The sequence below is a fragment of the Aethalodelphis obliquidens genome, unplaced genomic scaffold (genome assembly GCF_003676395.1).
Source record: "Aethalodelphis obliquidens isolate GAN/ISIS:26980383/991018 unplaced genomic scaffold, ASM367639v1 scaffold30, whole genome shotgun sequence".
In the NCBI taxonomy this organism is placed as follows: Eukaryota; Metazoa; Chordata; class Mammalia; order Artiodactyla; family Delphinidae; genus Aethalodelphis; species Aethalodelphis obliquidens.
Genome location: NW_020837974.1, coordinates 14,847,922 through 14,867,423, shown reverse-complemented (window position 1 = coordinate 14,867,423; position 19,502 = coordinate 14,847,922). Strand labels below are relative to the sequence as shown.

At 40.3% G+C, this 19,502-nt stretch overlaps 1 protein-coding gene across 6 annotated transcripts in view; it reads right to left on the bottom strand.

Moving 5' to 3' along the window:
* Window positions 1–19,502, bottom strand: part of PSPH (phosphoserine phosphatase) — a 49,897-nt gene that overhangs the window by 12,165 nt on the left and 18,230 nt on the right. For 2 of the 6 annotated variants that reach the window (XM_027126265.1, XM_027126263.1), the window contains exons 3-4: window positions 12,746–12,872; window positions 7,822–7,876 (exon numbers count right to left, since the gene is read on the bottom strand). The gene's annotated coding sequence lies outside the window, so the exon portion shown is untranslated. Of the gene's footprint in view, window positions 1–7,419; window positions 7,589–7,821; window positions 7,877–12,745; window positions 14,821–19,502 lie in introns of those variants that run through there. The other 4 variants (XM_027126264.1, XM_027126266.1, XM_027126267.1 and 1 more) reach the window with 4 other exon arrangements.

The window sequence follows — 19,502 nt, the reverse complement described above, 5'->3', positions numbered from 1 at the left end:
TGTTAGAGGACCTAAAATGAGACAAATGGAATAGGCTAAAGAACCTTATAAGAATGTACAGGAGGCGACATTCACAGAGAGACAAGATGAAAAGGCAGAGGGCTATGTACCAGATGAAGGATCAAGATAAAACCCCAGAAAAACAACTAAATGAAGTGGAGATAGAAAACCTTCCAGAAAAAGAATTCAGAATAATGATAGTGAAGATGATCCAGGACCTTGGAAAAAGAATGGAGGCAAAGATCGAGAAGATGCAAGAAATGTTTAACAAAGATCTAGAAGAATTAAAGAACAGACAAACAGAGATGAACAATAAGTAAAATGAAAACTACACTAGAAGGAATCAATAGCAGAATAACTGAGGCAGAAGAACGGATAAGTGACCTGGAAGACAGAATGGTGGAATTCACTGCTGTGGAACAGAATAAAGAAAAAAGAATGAAAAGAAATGAAGACAGCCTAAGAGACCTCTGGGACAACATTAAACACAACAACATTCACATTATAGGGGTCCCAGAAGGAGAAGAGAAAGGACCCAAGAAAATACTTGAAGAGATTATAGTCAAAAACTTCCCTAACATGGGAAAGGAAATAGCCACCCAAGTCCAGGAAGTGCAGCAAGTTCCATACAGTATAAACTGAAGGAGAAACACGCCAAGACACACAGTAATCAAATTGGCAAAAATTAAAGACAAAGGAAAATTATTGAAAGCAGCAAGGGAAAAACAACAAATAACATACAAGGGAACTCCCATAAGGTTAACAGCTGATTTCTCTCCAGAAACTCTACAAGCCAGAAGGGAGTGGCATGATACACTTAAAGTGATGAAAGGGAAGAAACTACAACCAAGATCACTCTACCCGGCAAGGATCTCATTCAGATTCGATGGAGAAATCAAAAGCTTTACAGACAAGCAAAAGCTAAGAGAATTCAGCACCACCAAAACAGCTCTACAACAAATGCTAAAGGAACTTCTCTAAGTGGGAAACACAAAAGAAGAAAAGGACCTACAAAAACAAAACAATTAAGAAAATGGTCATAGGAACATACATATCAATAATTACCTTAGACGTGAATGGATTAAATGCTCCAACCAAAAGACACAGGCTTGCTGAATGGATACAAAAACAAGACCCATATGTATGCGGTATACAAGAGACCCACTTCAGACCTAGGGACACATACAGACTGAAACTGAGGAGATGGAAAAAGATATTCCATGCAAATGGAAATCAAAAGAAAGCTGGAGTAGCAATACTCATATCAGATAAAACAGACTTTAAAATAAAGAATGTTACAAGAGACAACGAAGGACACTACATAATGATCAAGGGATCAATCCAAGAAGAAGATATAACAATTATAAATACATATGCACCCAACATAGGAGCACCTCAATCCATAAGGCAACTGCTAACAGCTATAAAAGAGGAAATCAACAGTAACACAATAATACTGGGGGAATTTAACACCTCACTTACACCAATGGACAGATCATCCAAAATGAAAATAAATAAGGAAACAGAAGCTTTAAATGACACAATAGACCAGATAGATTTCATTGATATTTATAGGACACTCCATCCAAAAACAGCAGATTACACTTTCTTCTCAAGTGTACATGGAACATTCTCCAGGATAGATCACATCTTGGGTCACAAATTAAGCCTCAGAAAATTTAAGAAAATTGAAATCATATCAAGCATCTTTTCTGACCACAACGCTATGAGATTAGAAATGAATTACAGGGAAAAAAACGTAAAAAACACAAACACATGGAGGCTAAACAATACGTTACTAAATAACCAAGAGATCACTGAAGAAATCAAAGAGGAAATCAAAAAATACCTAGAGACAAATGACAATGAAAAAACGATGATCCAAAACATATGGGATGTGGCAAAAGCAGTTCTAAGAGGGAAGTTTATAGCTATACAAGCCTACCTCAAGAAACAAGAAAAATCTCAAATAAACAATCTAACCTTACACCTAAAGGAACTAGAGAAAGAACAACAAACAAAACCCAAAGTGAGCAGAACGAAAGAAATCATAAAGATCAGAGCAGAAATAAATGAAATAGAAACAAAGAAAACAATAGCAAAGATCAATAAAACTAAAAGCTGGTTCTTTGAGAAGATAAACAAGATTGATAAATCATTAGCCAGACTCATCAAGAAAAATAGGGAGAGGACTCAAATCAATAAAATTACAAATGAAAAAGGAGAAGTTACAACAGACACTGCAGAAATACAAAGCATCCTAAGAGACTACTACAAGCAACTCTATGCCACTAAAATGGACAACCTGGAAGAAATGGACAAATTCTTAGAAAGGTATAACCTTCCAAGACTGAACCAGGAAGAAATAGAAAATATGAACAGACCAATCACAAGTAATGCAACTAAACTGTGATTAAAAATCTTTCAACAAACAAAAGTGCAGGACCAGATGGCTTCACAGGTGAATTCTATCAAACATTTAGAGAAGAGATAACACCCATCCTTCTCAAACTCTTCCAAAAAATTGCAGAGGAAGGAACACTCCCAAACTCATTCTGTGAGGCCACCATCACCCTGATACCAAAACCAGACAAAGATACTACAAAAAAAGAAAATTAGGGCTTCCCTGGTGGCACAGTGGTTGAGAGTTCACCTGCTGATGCAGGGGACGTGGGTTCGTGCCCCAGTCCAGGAGGATCCCACATGCCGCAGAGCGGCTGAGCCCGTGAGCCATGGCCACTGAGCCTGCGCGTCCGGAGCCTGTGCTCCGGAACGGGAGAGGCCACAACAGTGAGAGGCCCGCATACCGCAAAAAGAAAAAAAAAAAAAAGAAAGAAAATTACAGACCAGTATCACTGATGAATATAGATGCAAAAATCCTCAACAAAATACTAGCAAACTGAATCCAACAACACGTTAAACAGATCATACACCTGGATCAAGTGGGATTTATCCCAGGAATGCAAGGATTCTTCAATATACGCAAATCAATCAATGTGATACACAATATTAACAAATTGAAGAATAAAAACCATATGATCAACTCAATAGATGCAGAAAAAACCTTTGACAAAATTCAACATCCATTTATGATAAAAACTCTCCAGAAAGTGGGCATAGAGGGAACCTACCTCAACATAATAAAGGTCATATACGACAAACCGACAGGAAACATCATTCTCAATGGTGAAAAACTGAAAGAATTTCCTCTAAGATCAGGAACAAGTCAAGGATGTCCACTCTCGCCACTATTATTCAACATAGTTTTGGAAGTCCTGGTCACGGCAATCAGAGAAGAAAAAGAAATAAAAGGAATACAAATTGGAAAAGAAGAAGTAAAACTGTCACTGTTTGCAGATGACATGATACTATACATAGAGAATCCTAAAAATGCCACCAGAAAACTACTAGAGCTAATCAATGAATTTGGTAAAGTTGCAGGATACAAAATTAATGCAAGAAATCTCTTGCATTCCTATACACTAATGATGAAAAATCTGAAAGAGAAATTAAGGAAATACTCCCATTTACCATTGCAACAAAAAGAATAAAATACCTAGGAATAAACCTACCTAGGAAGACAAAAGACCTGTATGCAGAAAACTATAAGACACTGATGAAAGAAATTAAAGATGATACCAACAGATGGAGAGATATACCATGTTCTTGGATTGGAAGAATCAATATTGTGAAAATGACTATACTACCCAAAGCAATCTACAGATTCAATGCAATCCCTATCAAATTACCAATGACATTTTTTACGGAACTAGAACAAAAAATCTTAAAATTTGTATGGAAACACAAAAGACCCCAAATAGCCAAAGCAGTCTTGAGGGAAAAAAACGGAGCTGGAGGAATCAGACTCCCTGACTTCAGACTATACTACAAAGCTACAGTAATCAAGACATTTTGGTACTGGCACAAAAACAGAAACATAGATCAATGGAACAAGATAGAAAGCCCAGAGATAAATCCACACACCTATGGTCAACTAATCTATGACAAAGGAGGCAAGGATATACAATGGAGAAAAGACGGTCTCTTCAATAAGTGGTGCTGGGAAAACTGGAGAGCTACATGTAAAAGAAGGAAATTAGAACACTCCCTAACACCATACACAAAAATAAACTCAAAATGGATTAGAGACCTAAATGTAAGACCGGACACTAAAACTCTGAGAGGAAAACATAGGAAAGACACTCTTTGACATAAATCACAGCAAGATCTTTTGTGATCCACCTCTTAGAGTAATGGAAATAAAAACAAAAATAAACAAATGGGACCTAATGAAACTTAAAAGCTTTTGCATAGCAAAGGAAACCATAAACAAGATGAAAAGATAACCCTCAGAATGGGAGAAAATATTTGCAAACAAATCAATGGACAAAGGATTAATCTCCAAAATATATAAACACCTCATGCAGCTCAATATTAAAGAAACAAACAACCCAATCCAAATATGGGCAGAAGACCTAAATAGACATGTCTCCAAAGAGAACATACAGATGGCCAAAAAGCACATGAAAAGCTGCTCAACATCACTAATTATTAGAGAAATGTAAATCAAAACTACAATGTGGTATCACCTCACACCAGTTAGAATGGGCATCATCAGAAAATCTACAAAAAACAAATGCTGGAGACTGTGTGGAGAAAAGGGAACCCTCTTGCACTGTTGGTGGGAATGTAAATTGATACAGCCACTATGGAGAACAGTATGGAGGTTCCTTAAAAAGCTAAAAATAGAACTACCATATGATCCAGCAATCCTACTACTGGGCATATACCCAGAGAAAACCAGAATTCAAAAAGACACATGCACCCCAATATTCACCGCAGCACTATTTACAATAGCCAGGTCATGGAAGTAACCTAAATGCCCATCGACAGATGAATGGATAAAGAAGATGTGGTACGTATATACAATGGAATATTACTCAGCCATAAAAAGGAATGAAATTGGGTCATTTGTTGAGATGTGACAGTCTAGAGACTGTCATACAGAGTGAAGTAAGTCAGAAAGAGAAAAACAAATATCGTATATTAATGCATGTATGTGGAACCTAGAAAAATGGTACAGATGAACCAGTTTGCAGGGCAGAAACTGAGACACAGATGTAGAGAACAAACGTATGGACACCAAGAGGGGAAAGTGTGGGGGGATGGGGATGGTGGTGTGATGAACTGGGTGATTGGGATTGACATGTATACAGTGATGTGTATAAAATTGATGACTGGGGCTTCCCTGGTGGTGCAGTGGTTGAGAGTCCGCCTGCCGATGCAGGGGACACGGGTTCGTGTCCCGGTCTGGGAGGATCCCACATGCCACGGAGTGGCTGGGCCCTTGAGCCATGGCCGCTGGGCCTGCGCGTCCGGAGCCTGTGCTCCGCAACGGGAGAGGCCACAGCAGTGAGAGGCCTGCGTACCGCAAAAAAAAAAAAAAAAAAATTGATGACTAATAAGAACCTGCTGTATAAAAAATGAAATTAAATTTAAAAATTTTAAAAAAAGAATGTACAGGAGGCAACACAAATAACAGAGAATGGGCAAGACTCCTGAGAATGACTGACAGGCTCCCGAAGCCTCAAAGATGTAAGAAGATGAAGCCAATCTACAGTGCCTCTCTGTGCCTAGCACAAGTCCTGGGCAATGCAGAATGCGCACCATCTTCAAGAGGTTCCCAGTCTTGTTGGGATGATCAGACAAATCATTATTGCTCACATTTGAAAAGCCAGCACCTTTAGCCTCTTTCCAACCACTGATATCAGCAATAGCTTCAACCAGACCATGAGCCTCAAATATGAAAGGAAATGTACATTTCCTCAAATAAAGTGAGGACTGATTTTCACAGACCCAGATGAACATTAGTCCTGATTTACGACTCAGAATTGCTGACACCTGCATCCTGGGTTGCACTGTGGTTCCAAAGACAGATTCTGGTTCCAAAGACAGGATTTTTGAGACAAACTATTGGAGGACAGAGGGAATGAAAAGTGCCCACCAAACTGAGAAGGCATCTTGAGACCGAAAAATGAGGCAGGCAGCTCTGTATAATCAATGGATCAGTTTATCATAGGTAACTTACTCAGAGGGTGGGATCTGGATTGGGTGGATAACAATCCAGAAGCATTCGCAGCTGCACTTCCCACCACCAAGGGGCCATTGGGACAATTTTTTTTTTTTTTTTTTTTTTGTGGTATGCGGGCCGGACCGGGGCACGAACCCGTGTCCCCTGCATCGGCAGGCGGACTCTCAACCACTGCGCCACCAGGCAAGCCCGGGACAATTTTATAGTGCTTGGGAGTAGGTGCTTGGAAAGAGGGCGTGCACTCCCAAGCCAAGATTTATGAATGGGTAAGTAGTCTCGTGGGTGCCGGGAATACAGCAGGGGAGGGTTTTCATCATTGTTTGGGGACTAACAGAGCATAGAGGCTACCTGGTCCTAATGATTATTAAACAATGTCTATTAACTACAAAGCCCTTGATGACAGAGAAGTGACAGTACAAAAGGGACAGTACAGTCCTGGGTAGGGTCAGCGGAAGGACAGGAGAAACTGTGAGGGTCCATGATGGTGCCAGTTATGCTAACAGCCATACACAAACATTACATTGCAATTACATGGAAGACTGATTCTTTCTTCATGCCCTCCCTAGCAGATGGAGCTGGATTATATGACCTTAACTTTGCCCACTAAATGCTCGTGCCAGAGGATATGCCCTCCAACCCTCAGCTTACATGGGTTTCAATCCCCTGCTTAGACTGCAGAACAAATTCAGCTTCCTTTAGCGCTTCCCAACCCGCACTGTAAAATGCTCTGCCTCCTTATTCACTTTTGGTTCCCTCTCTTTTCATTGTCTCCACCAGGAGTGACTCATGATTCATACAAAGTCAAAATTCTCATAGCTCCGGGGGACAGAGGGGAAATCTGCTGAGTAAGTTCAGTTGCTTCAAAGTGAATTGTGTACATTAGAAAAATCGTTGCTGGAGAATGGACTCTGGATCCCTCACATCTGGCCCTTGCAAGGAAGGGGGACAGGACGGGGGTGGAAGAAATCCTGGTGGAAAGGTCTGTGCTTAGACATGGCAGCTCCCAGGGCTGGTCCCGACCACTGGACCACTGCCTTCTGTGTCTCAGGACAGGACTCCTGCCCACCCGACCTCAAGCAGGTCCATCTTGGGGAAGCAGAGGGCCAACTGGTAAAGAAGCCACAGCTGACAACCCCTTCTCACCCCCAGCTCCAAAAGTATAAAAACAAGTTTTCCTTCATAGCCAAACTTAGGAGGTCTGGTTTTAGATAAAAGGAGAAAAACTTGCTCATCCAAACTCTCTTCCAACTTCTCCATCTAAGTATCTTGCAAGAGGCATCTAAGATCACCTTCACCAACTTCCCCTTTTGCTGGGATTGACCTCTTACCTTCACCTGTGTAAGAACAAATATAAGCTGGTACAGAGGTTGAGGAAGCCGACAGAGCAAAGCTTCCTGGGCTTAGATGGGCGTCACCTGGGGTGGCTTTGGTCTTAGGGGTGAGTCTGTTTGGGGCCCTCCAAGCAGTGAAACAATGCCCAATGGAGTCTGAGAGTTTCTGAATCAGAGGAGAGTCAAAGAGCATTCCTGTAACTAGGACTATGGTTTCTGGTCAATGCATTATAGTATATTTTATGATAAAAAAGAACAGCTATTCCTCGGGGAACCTGAGATTTTTAAGCATGCCACATAGGTTACAGCAGAAAATTTTTTTTTATTCAGTGAATATTAAACTGTTAACTGATAAATATACAACAATGACAATGAAAACAGAAGATAAATTGGACTCACGTTTCTCCAGGGCTGGATTCCTAGGAGACAATACTCTTCTCTTTCTGCTTCTTTCCTGAATAAAAACACAGCATAAAGTTCTGACTACAAATTTCTTTAAGAGAGATCTTGTGAGTTCTGCAAGAGCAAGAGCCTAGAAAAAAATGGGGACATGAACATCAAGGTCCAGACACAGGAGAAGAAAGAGGAGACTGTCTAGCTTCACTGTCCCTCCTAGCAGGACCGGTACAAAGGAGGGTCAGCTGCAAAGTCTCCTAAGACTGCTTCCCCTGGGAAGCCCTTCACTTCTGTCTCCTTGAAGCACGCAGAGGAAACACTCTTCTGTGGCTTTAATTCTGCAAAAGCTTCGAGTCTGATAGGAAATCACCTACACCTGATTAGCAAGGCTCAAAGGCAAGGGAAGGAGAGAGAAAGGGAAAGAGGATCTACTGGGAAAACATAATACAAATACAGAGAAGCCAACACAGGTCCATTACAGGCTCTACAAAACGGTCCCTGCTGTCTTCAAAATGAGGAAAGTCAACAACATTCCAAGAATAGTCAGAGGGGAATCCTGCTGCCCAGTAACGAGGGAACGAAGCCAACAACTTCAAATTATAATCCTCATCATTTAAACTGTAAATAGAAGTGGATAGGGACTTCCCTGGTGGCGCAGTGGTTAAGAATCCACCTGCCAATGCAGGGGACATGGGTTCGAGTCCTGGTCCGGGAAGACCTCACATGCCGCAGAGCAACTAAGGCCATGCGCCACTACTACTGAGCCTGCACTCTAGAGCCCAGGTGCCGCAACTACTGAAGCATACATGCCTAGAGCCCATGCTCCACAACAAGCCACTGCAATGAGAAGCCCGAGCACCGCAACAAAGAGCAGCCCCCATTTGCCACAACTAGAGAAAGCCTGCACGCAGCAACGAAAACCCAAAGCAGCAAAAAAAAAAAAAAAAAGTGGATAAAGGTGCTAAATCTCAGAAGAAAAAAAGAGATAAAAAGAAATAGTTAAGAACAAGCGGCAAGAAAAAGCAAAGTAGAGGTTGACAAAGGAAGGAAGCCAGAATGGAAATAAATCATTTGGAAGGTTCGAATACGGTCCTCACTGAACTCAGAAAGGGTTCGGTGTACCCTTCTCTCAGCGGAGTCACACAGGATAATACTCCTGTGAAGGAGGAAGATTACAAAGTGTACTCAAAGCCTCGTACCTGAGCATGCAAGTCTAGCGTTTCTTTCCCACTCTGCTGAGCACGACTGGCTTCTGCAGGTGTTCTGAATCCCACTCCCCTGCAGGCCAGCGAGAGCTGCACCCTAGCAAACCTCCCCAGAAGCTGCTCTCTTAAGGAGAACCCACTGCCCGGAATGGCATGACAAGAAAAGGAATATTTCCAATTTGCTTCTTTAATAGAGTTTATTCTTGATCCATTGGTTTAATTATAAAGGCCCGCTCTATTTCTCTAATTTAGAATTCATACTTTGTTACTGGCCTTTTTTTTTTTTTTAAATTGGGCATGTATTAGATCATGTGAAAATTTAAGACATCCCTTGTTTCACCAGCATGAAAATGACAAGACTCTGATCGTTATTATATTGGAATCCTACCTGGTAGTTTTAATAAAATATAGAAATCTAATGTATATTCTTCCCCAACTTGTAGTCCAATGCCAAAAATTAACTCCAAATGAATCAAGACCTAAACACAAAAGCTAAAACTATAAGACTTCTAAAACACAGGAGGAAAATTGCACACCTGTGGTAGGCAGCCTCTAAAATGGCCCCTAGTGGGAATTCCCTGGTGGTCCAGTGTTTAGGACTCTGTGCTTCCACTGCAGGGGGGCCTGGGTTCCATTTCTGGTCAGGGAACTAAGATCCCACAAGCCACACAGTGAGGCCAAAAAACAGAAATTCCAAAAAACCTAGTGAACCGACTTCCTGCTATCCCAACCCATCTGTAACCCCCTACCCTTGAGAGTGAGCTGGGTATAGTGACTCTCTTCCAGTGAATAGAGTGAGGCAGAGGTGATAGGATATCACTTGCAAAATTAGACTGACACAAATGAGTGTGTGTATAACTGTGAGGTCTGAACGAGCTCTATGGATTGTGCCAATGTCAGTTCCTTGAGATGTTGTCTTCGGGGGAATGGACATGGAGGAAGGAGGAATGCATGAGATTTCCCTGTATATTTCTTTGCAGCCTTCTGTGAATCCATAATTATTTCTAATTTAAAAATATTATAAAAGTGGTTTTTTTTATAGTGAGTTAATCTCAGGGAATTCCCCGGCAGTCCAATGGTTAGGACTCGGCACTTTCACTGCTGGGGCCTGGGTTCAATCCCTGGTCGGGGAACTAAGATCCTACATGCCACACAGTGAGGCCAAAAAATAAAATAAAATAATAAAAAAGTGAGTTAATCTCAAAAAAGGAAAAAAAAAGGAATGTGGCTTCCATCTTGCCCCAGCACCCCCACTCCTTGCTCTGGGGTAAGGCAGCTACCATGTTGGTAGCTGCCCAATGAGAGGCCCATGTGGCAGAACTGAGGGGACGTCCAGCAAACAGCCAGTGAGGAACTAAGGACCTCAGTCTAACAGCCCTCAGGGAATTGAATCCTGCCAATAACCAGGTGAGTGCTCTAGGAAGCAGATCCTCCCCCAATAAAGTGTTCAGATAAGTTGACCTTGGCCAGCTGCAACCTCTTAAGAGACCCTAAACCAGAACCACCCAGCTAAGCTGCTCCCAGATTTCTGACCCACAGAAAGTGAGAAAATAAACGTTTGTCATTTTAAGCTGCTGAGTTTTGGGATAATTTATTATGCAGCAATAGATACTAATAGAACAACCTTAAGGTAGGCAAAATTTTCTCAAATAAAACCCAAATAGCATGAATAATAAAAGGAAAAAAGTGATAAATTGGCCTTCATCAAAATTTAAAACTTCTGCTTTTCAAAAGACACCATTATGGCGGCGGGGGGGGGAGAAAGAAAGAGAAAAAAAGGCAAGTCGCAGAATGGGAGAAAGTATTCACAATACATATATTTGATAGAGGAGTTGTATCTAGAATAAAGAACACTTACAACTCAATAAAACAAACAACCCATTAAAATATAAACAATAGATATTTCAAAAAAGATGTGCAAATAAACTCAAAAGAATAACAAAAATAAAAAAGACTGACAATACCATGTATTGGTGAGGATATGGAACAACTGGAACTCTTATACGTTGCTGGTGGGGATGTAAAATGGTACAACCACTATGGAAAACAGTTTGGCAGTTCCTTACGAAATTAAACATTTACCTACCGTAAGAGTCAGCAATCCCACTCCTGGAGATTTATTCAAGTGAAATGAAAACATATTCAGGGACTTCCCTGGTGGCGCAGTGGTTAAGAATCCGCCTGCCAATGCAGGGGACATGGATTCGAGCCCTGGTCTGGGAAGATCCCACATGCCGGGGAGCAACTAAGCCCGTGAACCACAACTACCGAAGCCCGAGTGCCTAGAGCCCTGTGCTCCTCAACAAGAGAAGCCACCTCAATGAGAAGCCTGCACACTGCAACAAAGAGTAGCCCCCACTCGCTGCAACTAGAGAAAGTCCGCGAGCAGCAAGGAAGACCCAACATAGGCAAAAATTAATTAATTAATTAAAAATATATATTTAAAAAAAAGCAGCAGCTAAGGGATGGGACTTCCTTGGTGGTCCAGTGGTGAAGATTCCACACTTCCAATGCAGGGGGAATGGGTGTGATCCATGTTTGGGGAACTAAGATACCATGTGCCATGTGGTGTGGCCAATAAATAAATAGATGTATGTAAAAAAACAAAAAACATATTCAAAGCAGCTTTATTCATGATAGTCCAAAACTAGAATGACCACCAACAGATAAATGGATAAACACAGTGTGTTACATCCCTAGAATAGAACACTACTCAGCAATAAAAAGATACGAATTACTAATGATGCTGTAACATGAATAAATATAGAAAACATTATATTGACCAGAAGAAGCCAGACACAAAAGAGTACGTACAATATGATTCTGTTTATATGAAACCCTAGAAAATACAAACAAATGCTATTATGACAAAAATCAGGCCAGTAGGGCTAGAAGTGGGGGTGTCTGACTGCAAAGAGGCCCTAGGAAACTTAAGGGTGATGGAAGTGTTTTATTGTGGTGGTGATTATAAGTGTGTACAACACTGTCAAAATTCATCAAAATGTACACCTAAAATGGGTACATATTATTGCATTAAATTATACATCAATAAAACGTTAGCTTAAAAAGTTATTAGGCATGTATCAAATAAACTGAAAACTTAAAACGTCCTGACTACTTTGTTTCCCAACATGAAAGTGACAGGACTATAATCATTATATTGAAAACACACCAGGCAGTTGTAATAACATATAGAAATCCTGGATTTAATTTTTCTTCCCTGATCCTCATTCAAATACCGGTCAGTCAAATATTTAAAGAGTAAACACAACGTGCAAGTCACATATAAAGAAAACATAGTACATAAGTTTAATGAATAGAAGAATTAGTTATTTAACTCCCAGCTTGAAGCTCTACCTTTACAACAATGTATCTGGTAAGTACATATTTAAAATTCTAATTCTAATGGTAAAGAAGTTGATGAAGTCAGACACTGCAACTCTAAATTCTGGAGATTTTCCTACTCTTGTACTGATGACTCCCCCTATGTAGGATTGCATCATTCATTCATGCTGTTTGGTAACAGGCAGCACTGGGATAAAACAAGTGAAAACCATTCAAAAGTAAACGGATAAAAAAAAGCCTTGGAATCCCATGAAATATTTTATCTATCCCGATTAAGGAAAATAAATGTAGAATCACAGAGGCCCTGGGTGTAGGACAGGCAGACCGGTAATCAGAAAGTTGGACACACGGAGAGATAAACACATGCCCAGACTTACCCGGGCGCTGCTGCTAGTTCCTGGGCCGCTGCCACCGCCTCCAGGTCTCCCGCGGCTGTAACCGTCCGACTGCGGGGGGCCGAGGGCTGGCTCCGACGTGGAGTCGCGGAGTTCCGAGGGAGGTGACCTGTGTAGACCCGCAGAGCCTTTACCAAACAATCATGAGATCTGCTGATAAGTGCGGTGGCTTCTGGCCGGGTTTGCATGCGCTTTACTAAACTGGAGCCCGTAGACCTCCGCTCTGCAGGGCCGGGCAGCCCTTGGCCCCGCCCCCGAAGGAGGGACTCCCTGAGCCCGCCCCCTCCTCCCTCCGGGGGCTCAGCGCTGGCGGATCTAGACTTGAACTCCGCGGGGGACGCTATCCCGCAAAGCCTCGGGCCACACCACCTCTACTTTGCGGAGGAGGAACAAAAGAGCTTGCGTGCTACTCAAGCGCTCCCCACCGCCACCACCACTCGGGATAAGAGTACGTGAGAGGAGCGAGGGACCTCTGCACTGATTTTGCACTTAACGAAAGCCCCTTAGGGACCTTTTTTGAAATCCACGTTTGGCTTTATGCTGTTGTAGGAATGTAAGTCCCAAGAGAACTTCAAAAACTACTTACATTCGCAAATGCAAAAAACCGTGAGTAACGAAATGAGTCTTTGCACATTTTTTTTTGTCATCTTATTTTCTTCTAGGTGTCACCTGCCCAGCTACTTTTATGTTCACTACAATAAATAAGTGATTGCCCCCAAACATTTACTTTTGGGTACAGCTGGCTGGAGCTGGGCAGTGAGGTCCTACCCTAAAACACAACCTGAAACCTCAGATACTGACAGTCATGTCTGCAGGCTCCTTCCAAAACTGGTCATTCAGGCAGAGAGGATGCAATTGCTGGAGCAAGACTCGCTCGGTCACAGCATCCCTGCCCTTTGCTACAGGACCCCTCAAAAAACACAATTCTATCCAGAAACAAAAGTCCTGATGCTCCGTGGTCACATGTGCCTTTGAAGTTCAATGTTCTCAGATTTCATTAGTAAGAAAATGTTTGCAGGTTTGGGGCACACCCGGTTTAATTTCTCCCCAGATCTGCCAGAGATGGTTTTGATGAAGGATGGAAAGGAGGAATTTTGATGTTTTGAAATATGAGGTAAAAGATTATACAACTAGTAGGGAAGGGCAAAATAAAGGGGTCTAAAATAACAGTCTAGTCAAGAACTTGTTTATATTTTATGATAAGTAATTTAAAAATAAGTATAATAAAAGAAACAAGATGTTAAACACCAAATATTTACTTGTATATAAGTATAAAATGGTAACTGAGAATTTATTTCAAGAGGAAAAGAAACCCAAGTACAATAAATGTGAAGCAGTAAAAGTTCATTTTTGCTATTATTCATATTTCATAGATGTTTAATATTAAATAGATTTCAGATAAAATATACCAAATAAAATCTGTCAGCTATTTACGGTCCCTGTACCCACCTCACATTTACACCTGTATTAACACTTGTGGGTGTGAGGTGGCAGTGTTGTAGGCACTGTTTAGATAGAACACATACCATTAAAAAAAAAAAAAATGTTATCCAGAGGAAGCTAATGGGTGGTCACAGATACATATAACAATCAGGAAGTAATACATGTAACAATCAGACAAGGCATAACTATATAAACAGATTTTAATATGCTTATTGTTGTTCCTCTGGAATATGTTAAATAGCACACCTAAACCAAATACAATGTAGTATAATGAAGCCATAATCAAAACATTAGCAAGTTATTTTGCGAAGTTTTAATCATAACTGGCTATTAAAAAGTAATACAAGTAATACTAGTGTTCCTGAAAGGTTTTCTATAGATCACATTTTTATAAGCTAACAAATTTTCTAATGATTAACTATGTTAGAATCAAGTACTATTTTTTTAAAAAAGTAATTCAGTGCTAATAAAATAGCCTTCTAAAATAGAGAATGTTGGAACAGTCACTCTAGAAAACAATATAGTATTATTGAGCAATATTGAACCTGCACATTTTCTATGACCCAGCAATTCCACCTCAAGAATGCACTCAGGGGGCTTCCCTGGTGGCACAGTGGTTGAGAGTCCACCTGCCGATGCAGGGGGCGCAGGCTCGTGACCCGGTCTGGGAAGATCCCACATGCCGTGGAGCGGCTGGGCCTGTGAGCCATGGCCGCTGAGCCTGCGCGTCCGGAGCCTGTGCTCCGCAACGGGAGAGGCCACAAGAGGCCCGCGTACCGCAAAAAAAAAAAAAAAAAAAAAAAAGAATGCACTCAGAAGAAACTCTCATACATGAGTACTGAGAGTCACATGGGAGAATATTCACAGCAGTACTGTATATATATAAATAGTCATTGACTGGAAACTTTAAAAAGATAATATCACTTAATATCGTAAATGATAACTCATAACATAAAATTCAGAATGGTACTTACCTCTAGGGACAGAAAAGGAAATAAAACTGGAAAGAGAGTATAAATAGACTTAGTTCTTTAATGGTATTGACAGTGTTCCTTTATTTTAAGGGCAGTGCATATACAGGACTTTTTTTGTATCTGTGTATATATAAAAGATTTTATAATACATGTAATATTTTATATCAGTACATTAAATGCCAATATATTAAAACATCATAAACATTTTAAAAGAATATACTTAAAGAAAAAATACAATTTAATGTAAACATTGACATTCAAAATGTCACACCCTGAAAATATGTCCATGATATGTCATGTAAATAAAGCAGGTTGCAGAACATTATATATAGCTTAATTCCCTTTTTTTTTTTTTTTTTTTTTTGTTGCGGTATGCGGGCGTCTCACTGTTGTGGCCTCTCCCGTTGCGGAGCACAGGCTCCGGACGCGCAGGCTCAGCGGCCATGGCTCATGGGCCCAGCCGCTTTGCGGCATGTGGGATCTTCCCGGACCGGGGCATGAACCCGTATCCCCTGCAACGGCAGGCGGACTCTCAACCACTGCGCCACCAGGGAAGCCCTTAATTCCCATTTTTGAACAAAGAAAACTCTGTGTATGTGTATAAACATGTGCGGTATATGATTATATGTCTATGTCTGCATATAGTTGTTACTTCTGGGGAGTAGTTAATCCTGGGGAGTAAAAGGAATGAAGAATTTACCTTTCTACTTTATTTGGTTTCGCAGATATAGAGAACAGACTTGTAGTTGCCAAGGGGCGGGGGAGGGAAGGATTGGGAGTTTGGGATTAGCAGATGCAAACTATTATATACAGGATGGATAAACAACAAGGTTCTACTGTGTAGCACAGAGAACTATATTCAATATCCTGTGATAAATCATAATGGAAAAGAGTATGAAAAAGAATATATATACGTATAACTGAATCGTGTTGCTGTACAGCAGAAATTAACACAACATTGTATATCAACTATACTTCAATAAAATTTTTAAATATATTTAAAGTAACTTCTCTTAGGTCATAATAGTTGCTTGGAAGAATAAATTCTGATCATTTAAAAAATGGTGTAAATCTATATCTATTGACAAAGAAGAATTTTGGGACATATTATTGAATAAACATGCAGAATACAAAACAGCATATATAGTATGAGCTTATTCTTATAAATCTGTGTATAACTGAGAGATGTTTGGAATGTTTACCAAAATGTTTAGTTGCCTCTCAATGATTTTCATTCTTCCTTGTACTCTTTTGTATGACTTGAACTTTCTACATGATTATGCATTATGTATTATCTTTGGCATTAGGGAAAATATACAGCTATCTTTATAATGTAGAAAAATGGGGAAATTTTACATTACAAAGTAAAATGATTATGATATAGGTACTGCAGTTATGTATGACTGAATGTCATATGACTGAGACTCTTGGAGTGTTTAAGGGAAACAGCCAGCAGCAGATCCCAGAAAACACCAGCAAAAACAGACTCCCAGAGGATGAGAAAATAGATTCACTGAGGATGAGAAGTTCATGTGAAAGTGAAAATGTTTGTTGTTCTAAACAATCAGAGCAGAAGTAGAGATAAAAAGAACTGAGGTTGGGTTAAAGCTATAGGGAACATAGTAGAAAGAGGAGGTACAGAATGTCCAAAAGAATGTCTGGGAAACTCAGATATGAAAATCTCAGAAAGTAGATAAAGAGCTCACCTAAAATCCAGGGGCTATGTTTCCTGTGTGCAATGACTAGTGATGATGCCAGAGAGCACAGGTCTGGGGCAAAAGCCCTGTTTAGAATAGAGAAGCAAAGAAAGCAGGGCTACACAAAAACTACAAAAAGGGCCACATAGAATGAGACAGTCTGATCGTGGCACCTGAAAACCTTTGCACTGTGAAATCTGGAAAACTACCTTGGTCTCTCTTGCTCTTCCTTCACAGAAGACACTTGAAAATGGTTGGAAAACACAATTCATTTAATAATGGATTAAAAAACGAAAGAAGAAAGGTAAGCTGGGACGAAGTGAGAGAGTGGCATGGACATATATACACTACCAAATGTAAAATAGATAGCTAGTGGGAAGCAGCCGCGTAGCACAGGGAGATCAGCTCGGTGCTTTGTGACCACCTAGAGGGGTGGGATAGGGAGAGTGGGAGGGAGACGCAAGAGGGAGGGGATATGGGGATATATGTATACGTATAGCTGATTCACTTTGTGATACAGCAGAAAATAACACACCATTGTAAAGCGATTATACTCCAACAAAGATGTTAAAAAAAAAAAGAAAGAAGAAAGTGACAAACACCTTTGTTATGAGATGAACTGTGTACCCCAGAAGTTTGTATGCTGAAGTTCTAACGCCTAGTACCTCAGAATGTGACTCTATTTGGAGATAAGGTCTTTAAAGAAATGATTAATTTAAAATGAGTTCTTTAGATTGAGCCCTAAACTAATTTGACTGGGGTCCTAATAAAAAGAGAAAATTTGGATGCCAGAAATGCAAGTGTGCACAGAACAAAAACTATGTGAGGCCACAGTGAGAAGGCAGCCATCTGCAAGCCAAGGAGAGTGGCCTCAGAAGAAACCAAACCTGCCGACACCTTGATCTTGGACTTCTAGGCTGCAGAGCTTTGAGGGAAAAAAATTTTATTTTTTAAGCCACCCAGTCTGTGGTATTTTGTTATGCAGTCTAATGCAATCTTTCATACAAAATTACTATTAAAATGGTAGAAAAGAGCAGATAATCTTACCCATAGACAAAAAATACACACTAGAAAACTAGAAAACTGTTGGCCACAGAAGAAATGAAAGCTGTGACTGAGTATACATTCTGCCTTGATATTTAAAAACACAATGGGACTTCCCTGGTGGCACAGCAACGAAGACCTATGCAGCCAAAAATTTATTTATTTATTTATTTATTTATTTTTTAAAAAAGACAAATCATGAAGTGAGAAAAAAATATTTGCAGAACTAATTTCCCTAATATAAAAAGAAGTTCTAGAAAAAAGAACAAGACCAATAATCCATAGAAAAATGAGAGAAGATGTACAGTCAGTGCTCAGATAAAGAAAAACAAATGGCTTTAAAACATAGGAAAGAAGCTCAATTTCACTTACATGAAATGCAAATTAAAACTATACTGAATGGGGCTTCCCTGGTGGTGCAGTGGTTGAGAGTCCGCCTGCCGATGCAGGGGACACGGGTTCGTGCCCCGGTCCGGGAAGATCCCACATGCCGCAGAGTGGCTGGGACCGTGAGCCATGGCCACTGAGCCTGCGCGTCCGGAGCCTGTGCTCCGCAACGGGAGAGGCCACAACAGTGAGAGGCCCATGTACCGCAAAAAACAAAACAAAACAAAACAAAAACTATACTGAATGATTTCTCACTGTTGTATAAAGAAGTTACAAATAAGGAAAGCAGAAGCACTAGAATGAACCTTGTGGTATTGGATTAGAATTGAAAGTATGAGTATAAATGGATGGTTTTTGTATATATGCAGACAGATATAGATGTGTATGTGTTCATACAAATATTCTGCTGAGAGGGTCTAGTGGCAATGACACCCTAGTAGCAGTAAGCATACCTAGCATCCAGATATTACTTTCCAAATACGATTAACCAATAAGAAGTCCAGAGCTCTTTGGAGAAATGGCTGGTTTCATGGCTGGGGCTAAGAAAATACAAGATGCGTTTGGAACATTTTATACTGTGCTTCCAGAAAGTAAAGTGCTCAGAAAATGATGGGGACAAGTCAAAAAACAAAAGAGCCAACTTGAAGAGCTCCTAATTTGAGGATCAAAATAAAGACTATAACTGACTACAATCTAAGAATAAAACAAGAATCCTTGAGAGAAGGGGAGAAGGGAAAGATCTTCCTTACAGTAGAATTCCAATTAACATAAATATATAAAGAATGATCAAAATATGATAAAGGAGGCAAGAATATACAATGGAGAAAAGACAGCCTCTTCAATAAGTGGTGCTGGGAAAACTGGACAGCTACATGTAAAAGAGTGAAATTAGAACACTCCCTAACACCATACACAAAAATAAACTCAAAATGGATTAAAGACCTAAATGTAAGGCCAGACACTGTAAAACTCTTAGAGGAAAACATAGGCAGAACACTCTATGACATAAATCACAGTAAGGTTCTTTTTGACCCACCTCCTAGAGAAATGGAAATAAAAACAAAAATAAACTGGGACCTAATGAAACTTCCAAGCTTTTGCATAGCAAAGAAAACCATAAACAAGATGAAAAGACAACCCTCAGAATGGGAGAAAATATTTGCAAACGAAGCAACTGACAAAGGATTAATCTCC